Here is a 21,955-nt window from a genome sequence, read left to right on the forward strand (position 1 = left end):
TCCCCATGGCAGTTGCCAACCTATCCATGGAGGCAGCTAGACATCTCCATGCCAGAAGCAGCATTTAGTGGAGTCCTTCAGTTTTGATTCCGATTATCCCCCATGCCTGTGACAAAATTGCCTGTTGCTCCTGTGTCTGACTGGGCATTTGAATGAAGTTCTGAATTGTCAACACGTGAGGTCCTCTCTTGCCTGGAGCAGAGCAAGTGCATGTTCTCAGCCATCATCCAAGAGCCAATGATAAAGGGTGTTTCTTCCTTGGTCAGCTTGGAGATGTGGCAGTGATGTGTTCACCAGTGCATGTTCCCAACTTTAATCAAGTAAAAATATCCAATCCCTCAGTATTTGCTGAGACCATACAGAAGCCAAAGGAGACAAGAGAGAATATGTCACGAACACGGAGTAGAAAATTGAGCATGTTAAGAGTACATTGTCCATGGTAATGGAACAGTAACACAGCAATGCACAGTGCACCTTACTTGGTTTCTGGGATGGTGATATTTTAGCATCATATGAATGGTTGCAATTCTCACAATCCATGGCCAGGATCCTCTCCTTGTCAGGTTTGAGAGCTGAATGTTGAGCAAACCATTACCTGTTCTGGCTCTCCATTCCACAGTGAGTCCTTTTTTCTAGAAAGAGGCAAAAGGATGGACTGAGTGAGTTTAAAATGGCTAGCACAGCTGTTAGTGCTAATGTACGTGGGGGACAGGTGATGAAGTGTTCCGAATGGTGAGTAAATGGCATAGGTGCCATACAGGGTTAGTAGTGTGGTGGTTCAGTGGGTGAGGACAACTGTGGGAAGATATTCAGATTGGTAGACCATGAGCCTTGGTGTGTGCAGTAGCAGAGTGAGTAAGTGTAAGGTAGCAGATTGGTGGACAGTAGTACTTAACCTGGCAAAGCAGAGATGTTGGCCAGGGAACAGGGTGGTGTGTTGAAGTGGCAGGTAACTGAAATCTCTGTCTTTTCGTGGACATGGCGTAGATGATCCGCAAAGCAGACACCCAATCTCTGCTTCGTTTCCCCAATATAGAAGGGATCCAATTGTGAGCAGTGACTGCCGTAAACTAAACTAGATTGAGTGAAGTGCAGGTGAAGCCTTCGGGCCTTTGGATAGTGAGGAAGGAGGAAATAAATGGCAGGTGTTAAACCTCCTGAGATTGTGGGGGAAGGTGCCGTGGGGCTGTTGGGGTGTGTTGTGAGTGAAGGAGGAGTGGACCGGGGTGTCCCAGAGGAATCGGTCCTTGCGGAAGCTGGTCAAGGGAAGGGAGGAGAATGTGTCTGGTCGTGGCACCTTGCTGGAGGTGGCGGAAACAGTGGCTAATGATCATCTGGATGTGGATGCTGGTGGGATGGTAGGTGAAGACAAGGGGGATCCTATCACTGTTTGAGGGAGGGAAGAGAGGAGGTGAGGGCTTAAGTGTGGGAGATGGGTCGGACCCAGCTGAGGGCCCTCTCAACTACAGTGCTGGATTATCCACGATTGAGGAAAGAGGTGGACGTTTCGGAGACTCCTTTGTCAAAGTTGGCATCATCAGAACAGATGCAGTGGAAACAGAGTAACTGGGACAATGGAATGGAGTCTTTACAGGATGTAATGATGTATGGTCAGGGTAACTGTGGAAATTGATTGGTTTGTAGTGGATGTTGGTGGGCAGCCTATCCCCAAAAATAGAAACAGCTGTTGAGGAAGGGAAGGAAGGAATCAGACGGACCAGTTGAAGGTAAGAGCAGGGTGGAAATTGAAAACTAAATTGATAAACTTTCCAATTCTGGACAAGAGATGGAAGCAGTATCGATCTCCATATATTGGAGAAAGTGTTGTGGGTGGGGACTAGAGTTGGACTGGAACAAGGAATGTTCTATGTGTTTGACAAAGATACAGGCATAGCTTGGGCCCATGTGGGTACGCATGGCCACCCCTTTGACATGAAGGAAGTGAGAGGAGTTAAGAGAAGTTGCTCGGTGTGGGGACAGGCTTGGCCAGGCGGCGATGACGGGAATGGTTCAGGCCAAATTTTCCAGGAAGAAATGTGGAGTCCTGAGATGGGGAATTGTCATGTGAAAGGATTGCATGTCCATGGTAAAGAGGAGGTAGCTGGAGCCTGCAAACTGGAAATTCTGAAACTGACGTAAAGCATCAGGAGTAGTGGATTAAGTGAGAAGGGATTGGACAAGGGCAGAGAAAATCCAGTTGAGATAGGAAGAGATGCGTTCTGTGGGGCAGGAGCAGGCAGAAACAATGGGCGTGCCCAGGCAGTTTGTTAATTTTACGAAGGAAGTATAAGCAAGCTATGTGGGATTGGGAGACTGAACTTGGAGGGAGATCACCAGATGAAATGAGGTTAGTGACCTTTCAGGTCTGGACTGCGTTGTCTGAGAGTTTGGTAGAGGTTGTTTTTCAGTGGAAGCATTCTAAAGGGAATTAGATGGCTATCTGAAAAGGAAGAATTCAGAGTTACAGGGAGAAGGTGGAAGAATGGCACTGTGTGAGTTGTTCACGTGGAGTGCTGGTGCAGACATGCTGGGCTGAATGACTTTCTGCACGGTAACGGTTCTATGATTCTGCATGGCTCTCTCTGGCTCCCCAGCTGGCAGGCAAGACCCTTGATGGCACAACAAGACTCAGACTATCAAAATCTTTCTCCCAGGGAACTGGTTGAGATAATGGATATGGTTGTTAACAGAAAAGTTTCTAAAAAAAATTGCATGGGAGAAAGGCTGTTGAAAAAAGTTTGCATATTTGGATTAGTTTTAAATTTCACTTGTGAAAAAGCAGATTAGACACAATGGAATCAAACAGCGTCCCTCACCAAGCATGTCCATGGTTGTAACTGTCAGTAGCTTATTAATTTAATAATTCTGTACTGTTATTTCATCCAGAATTAATAAACTTACTGTTTTAATTCAGTGGCAGAAGATGTTCTATCAAAAACACACATCCTAAGAGGCCACACTTTGAAATTGCGTCGCTACTATGAAAGTGAGAAATTAACAGAATTTACAACTGAACAAGACAGAGAAGACTGTAACCCATCAAATAAGGACGAAGAAGACTCTGACTCAATGACCCAGAAAAATGAAGATGATTAAACTGAACTTGCAAGCAGTTTTGAAACAGAGGAATGTCACTTTAAAAATAAGTGTCATGTTTTGATTTTGAAGAATCAGAATCTAGACAGAGTTTCCTCATGTTCGGTTTTATTTTGATACATGCCAGAATGTAGTGAAAATTACAGGGACAGAAAAAGATATTTTAAAAGCTCAACTAAAACTATTTTCCAAAGGAAACCAAATAACCAGCAAGATCATCCACTTATCAAGACATTTAAGAGTATTTTTGACACAATTAAACACTGAAGGTTTCCTTATAAAAATGTTTCTGGATTCAGGAATTAATGCAGCATATTTGTATGTTGATGCGGAAGATAAAGGCATTTTGCATGCTGCATCAGAAAGAGACCAACAAAAAGCTGAAGAAAAGCTTACAATGACTTTTGTAGAACTAACAGTGCCAATCCCAGAAAACGTTGACATGGACACTGCAAATAATTTCAGACTTTTCATAGAGAAAGCCACAGCAACTGTGAAAAGAGAACATTTGGAATTAAAAGATATGAAAGAAAACTACTTACTGCAGCACCATCTGGAATCAAAGGCTAGTTCACGTCCATCTGATTGTGTCATTCTTGTTAGGTACAGGGCTATTGCCAAAGAAATAAAAATACATATTGAAAAGTAAATGAACGAGAACTGCATGAAGGATTGTTTTATTGAAGTATCATCACTGTGTGTCCTAGAGTATATCAAGAGGTTTGTGAATGTTTCAGAAATATTGCCAGGTATAAACATAAATTATGTGAACAATGAACAATTATTGGGACTACAGATTAGAGTGAATGTGAAAAATGCAACACAAACAGAAGCTTTAATAGTGGATGTGTTGAAACCAGTTAAATTGAAAGAAAAACAACTGTACAAACCTGGTGCTGTTCAGTTTTTTTCCAAAAACAAGGACCTTCTAAAGAAACTGGAGAATCCATACCAATGCATGATCTTTATGGAGAATCAAGAAGGGCAACAAACAAATCATGCTGTTCCTGAAAAACTGGAAACTATAACAACAGTCATGTTTCTGAATAAATTTCAGATATCAGTCATTAAACATAATTTAGCAATTCATGAAGTAGATGTAATTTTACACTTGATAGGTGAGATGATGGAATTTTCCACTGGATTGTCAAAGACCTTAATAGAGGCTGGTGGTCCTGAATTTCGTGATCAAATCAATAGACTGAAATAAAAGACATCATGAAAGATGGTGCTGTGATTTCAACTAGCTCTGGAAAATTACAATGCAGTGTAGTCCTCCATGCCAAATGGACAAAATTTGATAGGCTAGGGGCACAAGAAGAAACAGCTTTTAAGAAGACCATTTTGACAGCTCTGAATACTGCTAATGATCAACTTTTCACAGCAATTGCAATTCTGGTGCTGAGCTCAGGAGAGTCTCCGCTCTTATGGCTTAGGGTGAAAGCCATCAAAGAATATTGTGAGAAACTTAAATCTGATGCACATCTGACTGACATCAGGCTTGTGAGTACTGATGATGCCTCTATTAAATCAATGAAGAAAATTGTTAAGGAGGTAATAGAGTCTGAATCTAAACTTTCAAAGCCAGCCGTGATGAAGTTGGCCTTCAAACAGGAGATAAAAAGCTCACTTGCCAGTGCAGGCTGAGAGCTCCAGGAAAAAACCAGCAAACTGCATCCCATATTGAAAATGGAGCCTGATGCTACCATACCTGAAATAGACCCAGTCAAATCAGATGACCCGTTCGTAACACGTGAAGGATTAGAGGTGGTTCTGGTGAAAGGAAATGTTGGAGAACAAAAGGTAAAATAAATAGTGACCACTTGAAGGCTAACGGTGAGAAATTGGGCATGTTAGTACATGGCCTACCCTGTCCTAGACTTCCCTCACCGCCTCCCCACTTGCACTCCTAAAACCCTCCTGACTCTTTTTTAACCTGCGATGCACCTGTTTGTTTTTGTGAATGCTTTTAGAGAGCAGCTTGTGGCGTGTGCCCATGTGATCTTGCCCTGCTACCCACTGGCAGTTGTTACTTACTACCAATTGCAAGCTGACTGGATGGCCTGCAGATGAATCCGTTAAGAGTCAGTCTAAACCCCAAATTAGGGCAGTAAGTCCTTTTTGCTCTCATCTTGCGCATTCTTTGTAAATGACAAGTGAATGATAATGGCCAGTAAGATTGTATATGCCAACGCGATTAAAATAGATGGAATGGAGTCCATGGTGGAGTATATTCAACATTCTTTTGTCACTGTGGTCCCCTTACTTCTGCTAGATTGTGCATAATTCTCAGAGTTGAAATGGTATTTTGACTTTGAATTGTGACTCTAATTTTTAATTGTGCATTAAATAATCTTGAAGGAATTTATTGTTTTGTAGCAATTAATGGTGGTTGAGTGCAGATCTTAATTTTCACTTCAGAGTATATAATGTATTGTTGAGATTCAATCTCGCTGGAGTGCAAATGTGTACATTTTCAAATAACTTTGAAATAGTATAACTGATCTCTCCATTTAACATTAACATACAATTACATTTCTATTTTAAAAATCTTCAGTGTGAGGTCATCGTGAACACAGTGTCTGAGAGTATGGATCTTTCAAATAGGACCCGTGTCAAGAGCAATTCTAAAACAGGCTGGACCTAAGTTGCAGATAAACACCAACAACGCCAAAGGCTCAAAAACATTTCAAGCTGGGGATGTTTTACCTGTTCAGACCACAGATTGTGAATTGCATTGCCAGGAAGTATACAACATAGTTTGTTGTCAGTGGAGTGCAGATGAAGCTTATCAAGCTGAGGAAGTAAGTTTACCTATTGAAATTGTTTTCTACCAGCAGTTTCTTCTTTGCTTTGATTTATGGGAGTTTTATTTGTAAATGTTTAACCCAAAAAAGCTGACTGTTGACTGATGATTGATTTCTCCATTTAAATCCTTCGTTTTCCTAAGTTTATGTTTATGCTAGCCTCCTTAAATTTAATTTGTTTCTTACATTCAGTCAATTTTATCTTCCTATGGTGGCCTGTACTAAACCTGTGGCTAGTTCTTCACAATCAGGAGCCAAAACATTCAGAGCTTGGGAAAGGGGCAGTCTTAGGAAGGGAGGCTGAAGGCTTCCTAGGGGGAATAGGGTGAGTAATCCCACTCTTCCCAGCTCTCTCAAAGTGCTGGAAAAAGATGACTTTTTAGCTTGTGGAGCTGGGAAACTTGCCCAGGACCTACAAGATTTAAGTTGCCCTGGGGAAGCCTGATTTTGAATATGTTGATGAAGTGCACCACCTCTTCACTGTAGGACACTGGGATGAGACAAATCACATTGGATGACATGAGGTCAATACAAAATTCTCCAACTCTTTTGGGAATAGGATACTATATACTTCTTTTACTTAATCTCTCTCCTACCATAAAACCAATAGTTTTGATGAGATATATGCTGCAGATAATTAATATGATTTTTTTTTTGTCTTCTGTTGCTTTAAAGCTAAAAGAAGGAAGGAAAATGGAGATAGAATTTAATTCCTTCCCAGGGACCACGCTGAAAATTGCAGGGGTCATTTAATCATACATAAGGCACCCAGCGACGTACCTTCTTGACTCCCCTTCCTGACTCTTTCACTTAATTAGTCTTCCTGCCCCTCAGGCAATTGAGGTCCTAAAGCTGGTATTTTTGTATTCCCTGGCAGTTTGCTTGCAGGTTCTGGGTGGGACCTTTTGTTCCAACATCATGTGAACCACCCCCAAGGCATATCCTTAGCCTCCACACCCAACATCACACCCTCTCTTGATTTGCCTGATTGGTCCCAGTGAGACTATCCCATTTACCTCTCCACTGGGCTTGCAGTGCTGTTACTCATCTCAAACCTAGAGGGAGGTGACAGCCTAATGGTATTATTGCTAAACTATTAATCCAGAGACCCAGGTAATGTTCTGGGGACCTGAGTTCAAATCCTGCCACGGCAGTTGTTGGAATTTGAATCAAATAAAATTTTGGAATTGAGAGTCTAAGGATGACCATTTGCCAATAGTTGGGAAGAAAATCCATCTGGTTCACAAATGTCCTTCAGGGAGGGAAACTGGCGTCCTTACCTGGCCTGGCCTACATGTGACTCTGGACCCACAGCAACTTTGACTTGTAACTGCCCTTTGGGCATTCAGTGATGGGTAATAAATGCCAGCAACACTTACATCCCATGATTGAATTGAAAAAAAAGACCTACTACATTTGGCTGGAGTGCTTGGCAGCAGGATCTTTCCCTCTGAAGGTGTAGGGTTCCCAACAGTAAGCAGGATTTGATCTCAGAAATTGCCATGGTGGCATTGTCACCAGGTGGAAGGGACCGCTGACATAGCCACGCAGTTCACCCCTTGGTGTCACTTGGAATTGCCAGTGCTGTCAATGAGAACAAGCAGGTTTTCAACTTGTGGAAGTTTGTCAAGACCATTCATTGACCATCATCAGATTAAAGCTTTATCTTGATTTTGAGAGACAGTAGATGGATACAAAAAATTGTTGTGAAATATGACAGATCAAAATAGACTGCATCAATTTTGTAAAATCTAAGAAAGAGGACAAAGTAACTGTGTTTAAAGACTATCATGTTGATCTTGTTATTAGACCTAAAACATTCTGAAAGGCAAGAGTGAATTTGAAACCTGTCATGTAATCTAAAGAAATCCAATTTCATTATCAGCTACTTCGGACAATCATCCAAAAATGCCTAAAATGTGTGCACAAAAGCCATTACAAATCAATACGTTTTCCTGCCATTGGCACTGGAAATTTGCGTTTTCCAAAGATAACTGTAGCAAAAAATGTTTTTTGAGGAGATAAAGAAATTCAGTGCAGAAAATCCTACATCAACACTTAAAGTGAATTTGATAATATATGAAAAGGACCTGGATCTGTACTCAGTACGTACACTTTTTCATATTTTCTTTCAAGCTGAGCATCACCATACCAATAATTTTGGATTTAAAATAAAGATTCAAAAAGCCGCAAATACTGTGTTTCCTTTTCAGGGTTGCAGCAAGGCACCTGGAGAATCAGGTTTGGGATCTCTGGGCCTGTTGTCTGTTCTACATTTGGCAAACCTATTGGATGTTATGTCATGTCACCTTGTGTGTTAACAATTTAAAAATATGCCCAAAAGATTCTTCTTTATTGTTTACATTTTTCTATGATTTCAACCTGCGTGAAAATCTGTGCTAATCTTAAACAATGACCTTGCAAAGCAAACTAAATGTCTGTGGAACAATTAGGTTCTTTGCAAAGAATGTCACTATTTAATTTAAAGGAAAACTTCTTGTCACATGGAAATAATTCAGATATTCCATTTGATTAAAAATAGTAATGACAAATATACATGCAATTTAAGAAAATCTCAAAATTTGAACATCAAAAATTGATGAAAAATTCTTAAATATTTTTTCTATCAAATGATGATGGTTTGAAATATTTAGATGAGAAACAAACAACATGTTCAACTTTGCGGGTATTTGAAGTGTTGATGATAGCAGGAAGACGTCTACTCAATGAGCTCTTATTCTGTGAAGATTTAAGAAAATCTCAAAGTGACTGATTCACCACCAGCAAATATGACAAGTAATTATAAATATTGTCTCACCATTTTACATTTGTTTTTAAAGTGCATGACATTCTTGTGCCTCTGATAGTAAATTAATATTTTTATGCTGAAATGAAAATAATGGAGTTTAGAAGAACTGAATTTAATGAGGGTGAGATTAGAACTCTTCTCCCCAAAACAATTAAAGAAGAGAATCATAGCACAAACAGAGGCTATTTGGCCTACATGTCTTACCAGCTTTTTAAAAGTACTGGCCAATTATTCCCACCTGCTGATATTAAGGTAACTACAATCTATATCTCAAGAAATAATATCTCTGTGGAGAAGGGTATGGAAGCTAGAGAATTCAGAGGATAAATAGTAATATCTTAAAGTCTCCATATTACACAGGAGGAGGTGCTGGATGTCTTAAAACGCATAAAGGTGGATAAATCCCCGAGACCTAGTGTCCTAGTCACAACCATCTTGCTCTGTCAATGACCTTTCCTCCATCATAAGGTCAGAAGTGGGGATGTGCAATCAATATTCAGCAGCATTCATGACTCCTCAGACATTGTCTGTGTCCAAATGCAACAAGATCTGGGCAATATCCAGGCTTGGGCTGACGAGTGGCAAGTGACATTTGCGCCACACAAATGCCCGGCTATGACCATCACCAACAAGAGACGATCTAACCACCACCAGCCCCACCTTGACATTCAATAGTGTTACCATCACTGAATCCCCCACTACCAACATCCTGGGAGATATCCTTGACCAGAAACTCAACTGGACTCCCCACATAAACCCAGTGGCTACAAGAGCAGGCCAGAAGCTAGGAATACTGTGGTGAGTAACTCACCTGGCTCCTGAAAGCCTGTCCACCATCTACAAGGCACAAGTCAAGAATGTGATGGAATATGCCCCACTTGCCTGGATGAATGCAGCTCCAACAACACTTGAAGCTTGACACCATCCAGGACAAAGCAGCCTGTATGATTGGCACTGCATTCACAAGCATTCACTACCTCCACCAAACTCACAATTACTTCCACCTAGAAGGACAATGGAAACACCACCACCTTCAAGTTCCCCTCCAAGCCACTCACTATCCTGACTTGGAAATATATCGCTGTTCCATCCCTGCCACTGGGTCCAAATCCTGGAATTCCCTCCCTAATAGCATTGTGGGTTAACCTACAGCAGGAAGACTGCAGCAGTTCAAGAAGGCAGCTCATCACCACCTTCTCAAGGGCAAGTAGGGACGGGCAAGATATGCTGGCAGCCAGCGACGTCCACGTCCCACAAAATTTAATACATGAAAGAAAACCTGACCAGGTGTATCCCAGAACTTGTGGGATGCTAGGGAAGCGATTGCTGGCCCCTTTGCTGAGATACTTGTATCAACGATAGCTACAGGTGAGGTGCCGGAAGACCAGAGGTTGGCTAATGTACTGCCATTATTTAAGAAAGGTGCTAAGGAAAAGCCAGGGAACTATAGACTGGTGAGCTTGATGTCAATGGTTGGTAAGTTGTTGGCGGGGATTCTGAGGGACAGAATTTACATGAATTTGGAAAGGCAAGAACTGTTTAAGGATAGTCAACATGGCTTTGTGTGTGGGAAATCATGTCCCACTAACTTGATTGAGTGTTTTGAAGAAGTGACAAAGAAAATTGATGACGGCAGAGCGGGCAACATTGGCTAAATGGACTTAAAGGCGTTTGACAAGGTTCTGCATGGGAGACTGGCTAGCAAAGTTAGATCACATGGAATCCAGGGTGAGCTAGCCATTTGGATACAAATGACATTGGGTGCAGGTTCATAGTTCCTTTTAAAGTGGAGGCACAGGTAGACCGGGTAGTGAAGATGGTGTTTGGCTTTTTTTGGTCAGTGCATTGAGAATTGGAGTTGGGAGGTCAATGTTGTGACGGTACAGGACATTGGTTAGCCCACTTTTGGAATAATGCAGACTGCATTCAATTCTGGTCTCCCTGCTATAGGAAGGATATTGTTAAACTTGTAAGGGTTCAGAAAAGATTTACAAGAATGTGTTGCTGGGAGTGGAGGGTTTGAGATATAGGGAGAGGCTGAATAGGCTGGGGCTGGTTTCCCTGGAGCATCGGAAGCTGAGGGGTGACCTTTATAGAGGTTTGCAAAATCATGGAGCATGGATAGGGTGAATAGGCAAGGTCTTTTCCCCTGGGTGGGGGAATCCAAAACCTAGAGGGCAAAGGTTTAAGGTGAGTGGGGAAAGATTTAAAAGGGACCTAAACGGCAACTCTTCCAAGCAGAGGGTGGTGCGTGTGTGGAATGAGCTAAGAGGAGGTGGTGGAGGCTGGTTAAAATTACAACACTTTAAAAGGTATCTGGATGGGTATATTAAAAGGAAGCGTTTAGAGGGATATGGGCCAAATGCTGGCAAGTGGGACTAGATTAATTTAGGATACCTTGTTGGCATGAATTAGTTGGACTGAAGGGTCTGTGTCCATGCCGTACAACTCTATATGACTGTATGACTCTATCTATAACATGACATTTAAAAAAAAATAGAAAGCTAGTGCAATTTTAATTCAGCAGTAATATGGGGGCACTCTGAAAGCCTTAAAGAAAAGGAAATAAATTGACTGATGTTTTGGTGGAACTTGCTACCCTGTCACTCCATGCACCATCTCCTAGCAGCTTATTGAACAAACTTGGAAAAGCAACACAAGTTGAAAAAGAGAACAAAACCCTGCCTCAAGAACCCTACCCTTAGGGCAGCTGTTATCCATAAGACATAGGAGCAGAACTAAACTATTCAACCTATCGATTCTGCTCTGCCATTCAGTGAAGTCATGGCAGATCTGATAATCTTCAACTCCATTTTTCTGTCTTTTCCCCAAAACACTTGATTCCCTTACAGATTACAAATCTGTCTGTCTCAGCCTTGAATATACTTAATGGCCTGGCCTCAACAGTCCTCTGGGGTAAAGAATTCACATTGTCAATGTTCTGGAGGTTGCCATTGACCAGAATTGAACCTGCCATATAAATACTGTGGCTCAAAGAGCAGGCCAGAAGCTAGACGACTTCAGTGAGTTACTCACCACCTGCCTTTACAATGATGATTGTCCACCAACTATAAGGCACAGATTGGGACTGTGGTAGACCTCAACAGCACTTACAAAGCTTGATACCATTCAGGACAAAGTATCCTACTAGATTGGCAATCCATTCAACACCTCTCATCACCACTGATGAGCAGTGACCACAGTGCATACCATCTGCATGATACGCTGCAATAATTTACCCAGACTCATTCAAGAGCATCTTTCGAAGTTAGTGAACTCTACTACCTAGAATTTCACCAAAGCTGTACACAATTAATGCAAATCTACTTCACTCCTGTACTCCAGTTTACTTGCAACAACTGGAAAATATACTATTTGCTTTCCTGATGGCTTGCTGCATCTAGATATTAGTTTTCACTTCCCAGTCACACACCATTGAAGATATAAGTATTTCTGTTTTTTCTACCAAAATTGGTAAGTTCCAGATTCATGTTCTCGCCCACTTTCTTAGCCTATCTAAACCCCCTTGAAGCCTCTTTGCATGCTAAACAAAAGTCACATTTCCCACCTAGTTTTCTTAGAAATATTACATTTGGTACCCACTTCCGCATCATTGATGTACATAGAACAGTACAGGCCCTTCGGCCCACGATGCTGTGCCGACCTATTATCCTACTCTAAGATCAAACTACTCTACATACCCTAGATTTTACTATCATTCATGTGCTTATCCAAGAGTCACTTAAATGTCCCTAAAGTATCTGACTCCACTACCATTGCTGGCAGCGCATTCCACGCACCCACCACTCTCTGTGTGAAGAACCTATCTCTGACATCTCCCCTATACCTTCCTCCAGTCACCTTCAAATTATGCCCCTTTGTATTAGTCATTTCTGCCCTGGGGAAAAGTCTCTGGCTATTCACGTTATCTATGCCTCTTAATCAAAGATGTAGATTGTGAAAAGCTGGCATCCAGTGCATATCCTTCAGGTACCACATTAGTCAGAGCCTCCAAAAATGACCCATTTATTTCTATTCTGTTTACTGTCCATTAAACAATTCTCAATCTGTTCCCAAAGATTATTCCTGATCTCAAGTGCTGTTTTTCAATTTTTGCTTACCAAACTCATGTACGGAACCTTATTGTAAACCTTCTAGAAATCAAAGTGTACAACTGGCTCCCTCTTATCTATTTTGTTTCTTACATCTTCGAAGAACTCTAACAGGTTTGAAATAGGTTATTGCTTTCTCTTATATCAATGTTAACTTTTCCCAATCCTGCCATTATTTCTATGTATCCAGTTCACATAGCCCTTTATAGCATATTCAGGTATCTTCAAAACTACTGAGGTCAGGCTACAGATCAATAGATCACTGTTTCTTCTCTCCTTCCTTTCTTAAATAGTCGGGGCAGCATTTGTTACAGTTTAATATGATGGAACCATTCACACTCTTGAATTTTGAGAGACGATGATCAATGCAATTACTACCTGTACAGTCACCTCTTTCACCAGTCAAATCCGTGGATTTCAGTCCCATTTAATTTCTTCAGTACTATCCTTTTAATTTCTTTCAGGTCCTCATTCTCACTTATCTCTTGGTCATATACTGTGCTTTGTTCTGGATTATAATAAGGATGTGGAGGCCTTTTAAAAAATACTAAAAGGATTCATGAGACTGATACCAGTATAGACAAGTTATACATACACACATCAGACAAAATTGAACTTTCTTTTTCTAGAAAAGAGAAGACTGGGAGTTGACCTCAAGGGATCAAGATTATCAAATAATTTGATAGGGTAGACATGGAGAAGGCATTTTCTACATATGGGGAAGACCCAGACTACAGGCCATAAATATAAGGTAGTCAGTCATTAAGTCCAAAAGAAAATTCAGGAGAAATGTCCTTACAGTGAGTTGATAAAATGTAAAATTTGCCACCATAGGGAGTCAGTAGGTAAGCATAAATGCATTGAAGGAAAAATTGGAAAAACACATCAAGTAGAAAAGGATCAAAAGATATTAATGGAATTAGGTAAAGACAAATGGGTGGTTGAATGTATCGAGCAGGAACCCTGGCAGGGGATTATCGAGCAAAATGACCATTTTCTGTATGATAAATACTTTGTAATTAGAGTAAAAAGGGCAGAGATCCTGTGATAATACAGTGTGGAGCTGGAGGAACAAAGCGGGCCAGGCAGCATCAAAGGAACAGGAAAGCTGACGTTTTGGGTCGGGACCCTTCAGAAATGGCAGAGGGGGAAGGGAGCTCAAAAATAAATAGATAGAGGAGGGGTGGGGCTGGGGAAGGTAGGTGGGATGGTGATAGGTGAGTGCAGGTAGGCAGTGGTGGGGATTGGTCAGTGAGGTGGGAGGAGCGGATAGGTGGGAGAGAAGATGAACAGGTTGTGTCAAGTCGAGGAGGCGGGGATAAGAGGGAGGGTTGATCATGGGATGAGGCCAGAGGTGAGGAGATTTTGAAACTAGTAAAGTCCACATTGAGACTATTGGGTTGTAGGCTGTCAAGGCGGAATATGATGTGCTGCTCCTCCAGTTTCCGGGTGGTGTCGTTGTGACATTGGAAGAGGGCCAGGATGGACATGTCGTCCAGGAAGAGGGAAGGGGAGTTGAAGTGGTTCGCGACTGGAAGGTGTTGTCATTTGTCGCGAACAGAGCACAGGTACTCCTCTGCTGCCTGGCCTGCTGTGTTCCTCCAGCTCCACACTGTTATCTCTGACTCCAGCATCGGCAGTTCTAACTAGCTCTAAGATTCTGTGGACCTTTTAGAAATTGCCAATAGGACCTGTCTTAAGATTCCCACCCCTGTGCTTGCAATTTTCAATGGCATGCGGAAAGGATAGAGGCAGCAGACGTTGCATTCCTAGCTAACTCTATCATGGGGATAGGTATCATCCAGCCTCCTACAATATTTGTGGAGATGGGCAAACTTGTCAAGGACTTTGGTTCATGGACCTCAGAGAAGTCATGAGACATAATCAGGATGTGGCAGCCTTTTGAAAGATAACCTTAAAACTTCCTACCCACAATGACCCCCCTACCTTCCACTGCAATTCAAGCTATCCTCCTTTCCATCCTCTCCCAATGACCCTCAAGCCTAATTTGCATACTTGGCTAAGTGTCTAGATTTCCACTCTTTTGTTGAAACGGGTGCCAGAAGGGAAAACATTGCTTGATTAACAACCCCAAATTTGCTTCTTAGTTCTATTTATTATTGGCCCAGTGTATACTCACACAAAAATAGAGAGGTCTCAAGTCCTTCCGGTTTCTGTTCTCGATACATTGAAACATAGAAATATAGAAAAGATGAGTAGAAATAGACCATTTGGCCTGAGTGTTTCTGCCATTCAATGTGCTCATGGCTGTTCCTCTAACTCAGTACCCTGTTCCTACTTTCTCTCCATACCCTTCAATCCTTTCAGCCTTAAGAACTATATATAACTCCTTCTGGAACTTTTAGTTAATAACTTTATAGGGTTGTTGTGGCACCATTTTTAAAAAAAGTTCTGAATGTCTGTTTCTTAAGCCTTTAAGCACATGCATTACTATTGTAGGGTTAATTGGGTCTGTGCACGTTGTTTATTGGGTCAATGCACATGATGGTGCGATGAGACAGCATGGAGGGTAAGAAGCATCATTGTGGAGTAGTGAGGAGCATGGTTTGGCATGGAGGTAGGAAGAGCTATTGGGTGTAGCTAGAGTCATGATTTGGACAGGATATGGCATAAGGAGTGGGTAGGGGATAATGGGATGTGAGGGACGCATGCTGGAAAGTCTTAATATATAAGAAAATGAATAAGATGAAGTTTTAAGTGAGCCTATCCACAGCTGTCTCCATTGTGGCAGCTGTCCTCCAGCCCCCTGTCCCAAGAGAGACTGAGTAGATTGGGATTATATTCATTGGAATTCAGAAGATTGAGGGGGGATCTTATAGAAACATATAAACATATAAAAATTGACAATAAGAATGTCTTTATATATAATATATAAAATTATGAAGAGAGCGGTCAAAGTGAACATAGGCCCCTTAGAAAATGAATCCGAGGAGATGGGGAAAGAGTGAAATGGCGAGCATGTCTACAACCTCATCCACAGCTACAAATCTTCTCAAGCTTGTTCCTTTTAAAGGTGGCCCACTGCCAGGGATCCACAATGGCAAATAGTTCCGGCTACCGCTAGTAGGAGAATTGAGCTAGTATCATTTAAGAGCAGTCCCATGGTGGCAGGGTACGTGGTTAATGAGGTGAGTTTGAGACATTAACATTAGAAAACCCACTAGGCCTCATGGAGAACCTCATGAAACGTGATGAAAATCACACAGCCAAAATATCATGAGATTCAGCTCAGTGTTGAAAGCAAATTTTATTTGAATACTGTGAATGCAGAAATCTGAAATAAAAACAAGTGTTGGAGAAACTCTGTTTAATTGGCAGCATCAGTGATGAGACAAACAGTTGACCTTTCAGGTCACATTATAATTCTTCCAAACTGTTTTGAACACATTTGACTCAAAATGTTAACTCTTTCTCTCTCCTGAAGACGATTGCTGAGTATTTCCAGCAATTTCTGTTTCTTGCACATACTTGACCAACTTGATAAAGTTGTATGAGCCTAAAGCAAAGATTATAGCAAACTTTGAGACCCTTGGAATGTAATATGCAATGTTGTCCTGAAAATGAAACTCTGAAAGGGGTAGGAAGTAGTGGTTAGTGTTTGTTTTCAGACCGGAGGAAAGTGTGCATTTTTTTGTTCTTCGGTGATCAAAGTTGGAATCTCTTTACTTTTTTGACATGCCTGATCCTGACTTTGGTTAACGATGCAGAATTTCCAAGCTTGTAGATGACACAAAACTTGTGAATGGATGAAAGGTGAGTTTGATAACAGATGTGAAGAGAACATAAGTGAAATGGAAAGCTGTGTGATAGATGAAATTTAATGAAGAATGGGGATACAAACTAAATCTTTCAATTTCTAAGGGAGTTCAGAAACCAATCTAGAGATGTTATAAGTATGCAAGTCTTCTGAAGGTGAAAAATTGATTTTAAAGAAAAGGATTTGGGATAAAGGTGTAAGGTATAAAAACATTTCTAAGACATTATTTATGCCTCTTTTGGATTATTGTGGCCAATTCTGGGCCTTATAATTCAGGAACGATGACAAGGTTATACAGAGGACACAGTGGTGATTTACTGGAATGGAACTAGGAACAGAAGACTTGATTACTTAGAGAGATCAAATAAACTGGGATTATTTACTTTTGAGAAGAGATTACAAGAAGATTTGTCAATAGTGTTCAAAATCATGAAGGATTTCGTTCATTCCTCCCTCATTAGAATCTATATTTTGAGGACATTTTGTGTCTTCCTTTGCGAAGACAAAACCAATGTATGTATTTAGTTGGTCTGCCATCTCTTTGTTTCCTATTATAACTTTTCCTGTTTTTTGACTGTAGGAGACCTACACCTGCCTTCACTAATCTTCTTGCATATTGATAGAAGCAGTTTACAAACAGTTTGTACATTCCCCACAACCTTAGTTTTGTAATTTATATTCCTCATCTTAATCAATCCCTTTGACCACCTTCACTGATTTCCGAACTGCTCCCAGTCCTTAAGTCTACTATTTGTTTTGTGGCCGATTTGTATATTCCTTCTGTGGATCTAATTCTATAGCTAATTTCCCTTGTTAGCCATGGTAGCCACCTTTCCCATTTTATTTTTACGCTGTACTGAATGAACAATTGTTGCAGTTCATCCATGTGTTCTTTACAAGCTTGCCACTGCCTGTCCAGTGTCACCATTTTAAGTAACATTTTCCTGTCTACATTGTGTTAGTAACAGTAAATTTTTATTTGTTTTTTATTTAAAATAACTTACACCATTATATGCCATTGTAATCCTGAGTATCCAGTCAATCTTTACAGCAAAATTATTTTAAAGTCTTTAGAACATAGAACAGTACAGCACAGCACAGTACAGGCCCTTCGGCCCACGATGTTATGCCGACCTATTTTCCTACTAAGATCAAACTACCCTGCATATCTTACATTTTACTATCATCCATGTGCCTATCCAAGAGTCGCTCAAATGTCTCTAAAGTATCTGACTATCTTCTGCCTCTTGTAGAGAATTCTGATGCATGACTTAACAATTTCGGTTTTAATTATTTGGCGATTTCTCAACAGGATGCTCATCTAAAGATATAAGGGGATTTGCATCAAGCGTTATAGATTCTCTTTATCAGTTTGGAGATGCACCTCAAGCAACGCCAATACATGTGATAGTGAACAATTCCTCATCTGATCATGCCCAAGTATTTCAAGAAGTGTTGTCAAAGCTCCAAATGGGAAAAACTGGATTTTTTAGCACAGTGCCAAGTATGCTATTTCAAAGATTGTATACAAGCTAAATAGTGACTTATGAAGCATCTCATCTTAAATATCACAATGTGTAGCCAAAGGGGATAATTCCCTTCTTCTGCACAGTCATTTTTGATTCCCTGCAATAAATTTCATGAGATAAATAGATCTCCATATTATAGATGTACGTTAGGGCATAATTATACTGTCTTTGAGCCCAGGTGCAGCACATCAACCGCTGCTCTCCTTTAAGGAGACTTACGAAAAGAGGAGAACAATTTATAAAAAGCCTTAACTTCAGGCTTATTAACCAGCTTTCAAAACAATTTGTAATTTTGGATATAGTCCTGCAGATTGTAAGTCCAAATTGCCTGAATCTCCCAATCATGGCATTTATTGTGAATATAGTAGCTTAGGACCTCAACCTTGGATGGAAGGCTGGGAAATGAATTGTGTGCTCTGCAACTTGCCGCCACTACCCACTCTAATCTATATTAAGCACTTGATTGTTTTACCGTCCCAAAACGTGAGTTGAAATGCAGTTTTACAAATGGGAGCCTCATCACCACTGACTCAAGGCAATGAGAAAAGGGTCATAAAGTGAGGGCTTGCTAATACCAACCATAAGACAAGTATAAAGTTCTCTTTAAATTAGAAAATTCATGTTAAACTTTAAACATTATGATCAGATTTGTTTATCTTATTCTAAATGATTATTATTTGTTTTAAATTTTTTTTTTGTTTGAGTGTATTGGGGGTTTGCTGACTGGGAACCAGTCTGAAGGTGCTGGTGATATACAAGAGCACTCAGTAGAGCCAGTAAAGTTTCAGATTTACGCCATGAAGGAAGAAAATATTACAGATGCCTGGGCTGATATTGAAAAACTAGCAACCAGAGAATACATGGAGAAAACAATACTTGTGGAAATATTTTTTGAGATGTTTACTGAAGAAGATTATGATGAAATGGCACAGTGTTGCTCCAAAATGCACGTAGCTTACTATTTAGATAAAGCTGGTCACAGCATCTCTTTATCTGGATGTATAACTGCTATTTGTTCTGTTCGAGATGTTATTTTAAAGTGTGCCACAACATAGCAAAAAGAGAAGTCACATTGCAAGAAGAACTGTTTATTATGGATAAAGTGTGCTGGAAGTTCTGGTTGAATGATCACTGGGAAACCTTCAATCCGACTGTAAATGCTTGCCTTGAAAAGGCTTACAATGGCAAAGAAAAGGAAGTGCAAGTAAAAATAGGAGGAGGAGACTTTTGTGTGATTGACTTAGAAAAATGGACGTTAACTGACTCTGATGCAATTTCATATCGTGTTGTTCATAGATGTTCTGGAGGTAGGTAAACACAACTTTTCATGGTGAAATTGTTAATCAAAAATATCAAAGAAGTATAGGGATGACTTGCATGTCTACATTTTTAAGATGTTCATTAAAATGTGTAGTTATGGGCTACTTTTATGGACTTTAAAATGTGCTCACCATTTGAAACTTAATACAAAATATCCTGAAGATAAAAGTATTATTACATATAACAGTTCTTGACAGAACTTCAATTTTTGTTACATGAGACTGAAACAATCCAACTCATGTGTAATGTATGAATTTGAAAGAAATTTATTTTGAAATTTCTTGATTCTTTTTTAATATAAATACAGAAAAGTGGGAACAGAGGGGAAAAATTTTACAAAAACAAAGTAGTGTGGATGCTGTAGGTCTGATGAAGCAGAGAATGCTGGAGAAAGTCCGGCAGGTCTGACAGCATCTGCGAAAGAGAAACAGTTAATGTTTTGAATCCAACATGTCTGTTCTTTTGGATCAGTTCTGAAGAATAGTCAAATCAGATTCAAAATGTTAATTTCAAATCTACTGACTTTCTCCAGCATGTTTGTTTTTATTAGAAAGAATTTAAACTGTTCTCACTAATCAATTTGCAGCAGATGCGTCTGTTCGTGAAGGTATCAGTAGGAGTGCAAAAGTCATTGTGGAGACAAAGTCCTGCCTTCACTTTGACAAAACCCTCCATTGTATTGTGTGGTATGACCACATGCTGAAAGGGTTAGGTCTGTTTGAAATCTATCAACTCAAAAGAATGGCATCCATGAGGCACTGTGGGCCATCATCAGCAACCGAATTATATTAAACCATAATCTGTAATCCCATGGCCAAATTTATGCCATTTCCACCAAGCCAGGTGATCACCCCTGCAGTAGGATATGCTAGGAGCAGAAACCAGGCATACCTAAAAATGAGATGTCAACTTAATTGCAACACAGCACTACTTTCGCATTCAGCAGTGAGTGATAGACAAGGTCAAAGCAATTCCACAACCAGTTGACCGGATCAAAGTTCTACCACACCCAGTCACAAATAGTGGTGAACAATTAAACATCTCACTGGAGGAGGAGGGTCACAAAGATGCCTACCATCAATGATGGAAGAATCCCAGCTTATCAGTGCAAAACACAATGATGAAATATTTCATCCAGAAGTGCCGAGTGGACAATCCTCCTGAGGTTCCCAGCATTATGGATGTCAGCCTTTAGCCAGTCTGATTAACTCTGTATGATTAGAAGAAATGGCTGAAGGAACTGGATACTGCAGTACCGTAACCACATTCTGGCAGTAGTATTGAAGGCTTCTACTCCAGAAAGGCCAAGTGCCTGCCAAACTGCTTAAATACAGTTAGAACATTGGCATCTACCCAACAATTTGGACAATTACCTATGAATGTTGTATCCACTAAAATAGATTGAGGAAATTAGGTTTGTATTCTCCAGAGTTTCAAAGAATGGGAGGTAATCTCATTAAATTCTTCCAGGACATAACTGGGTGGATATAGATAGCATGTTTCCTGTGGCTGGTGAACTAGGGAACATAATCTTGGTAGTAAACATTTGTGGGCAGGTGATGTCCTAGTAGTATTATCGCTGGACTGTTAATCCAGAGACCCGGATAATGTGCTGGAGACCTGGGTTCGAATCCTTCCACAGCAGATAGTGGAATTTGAATTCAGTAAATATCTGGAGTTAAGAATCTAATGATGACTGTGAATCCATTGTTGATTGTCAGGGAAAAACCCATCTGGTTCCCTAATGTCCTTTAGGGGAGGAAACTGCCATCCTTACCTGGTCTGGCCTACATGTGACTCCAGACCTACACCAATGTGGTTGACTCTTAATTGCCCAGAGGGCAGTTAGGGATGGGCAATAAATGCTGCCTAACCAGCGACATCCTCATCCTGTCAATGAATAAATGAAACAATGTGAATCTTATCCTGATATAGGGAGGAATTTCTACATTCAGGGTGGTGAACTTTTGTAACGCTAGATGATGAGGGTAGTGGCATTGAGCAGACAATCTGCTATGATCTAGAATAGCAAGGATGTTCAATGGTCAGAATGGCCTACTTTTGCCCTAAACTTCTAAGCCTAACCAATCCACTTATGGCCACATCAGTCTGCCCACAACCATTAGAAGTAATGGAAGGTGTTGTTGACAGTGCTATCAAGTGGCACTTTATTCAACAATAATGGGCTCACTGATGCTCACTTTCAGTTCTGCTAAGCAAACTCCGTTCCAGATCACATTGTACCCATTTGGATTGCTTCTTGTCCTTCCCAATGCCAAATAAAACTTTATGATACAATTATCACTGTGCCCTGAATGTTCCTCATCTTCCATTTGATCCATAATATCCACCTCATTCCCAAGAACCAAGTCAAGTAGTGTCTCCTTTCCAAGCTAGTAGGAACTGCAGATGCTGGAGAATCTGAGATAACAAGGTGTAGAGCTGGATGAACACAGCAGGCCAAGCAGCATCAGAGGAGCAGGAAGGCTGATGTTTCAGGCCTT

The 21,955-nt window shown here is 40.6% G+C and overlaps 1 pseudogene; it reads left to right on the top strand.

Annotated features, from left to right (window-relative positions):
- Window positions 1–21,955, top strand: part of LOC109937960 — a 60,692-nt pseudogene that overhangs the window by 27,937 nt on the left and 10,800 nt on the right.

The sequence above is a fragment of the Rhincodon typus genome, chromosome 2 (genome assembly GCF_021869965.1).
Source record: "Rhincodon typus isolate 14 chromosome 2, sRhiTyp1.1, whole genome shotgun sequence".
NCBI classification, from domain to species: Eukaryota; Metazoa; Chordata; class Chondrichthyes; order Orectolobiformes; family Rhincodontidae; genus Rhincodon; species Rhincodon typus.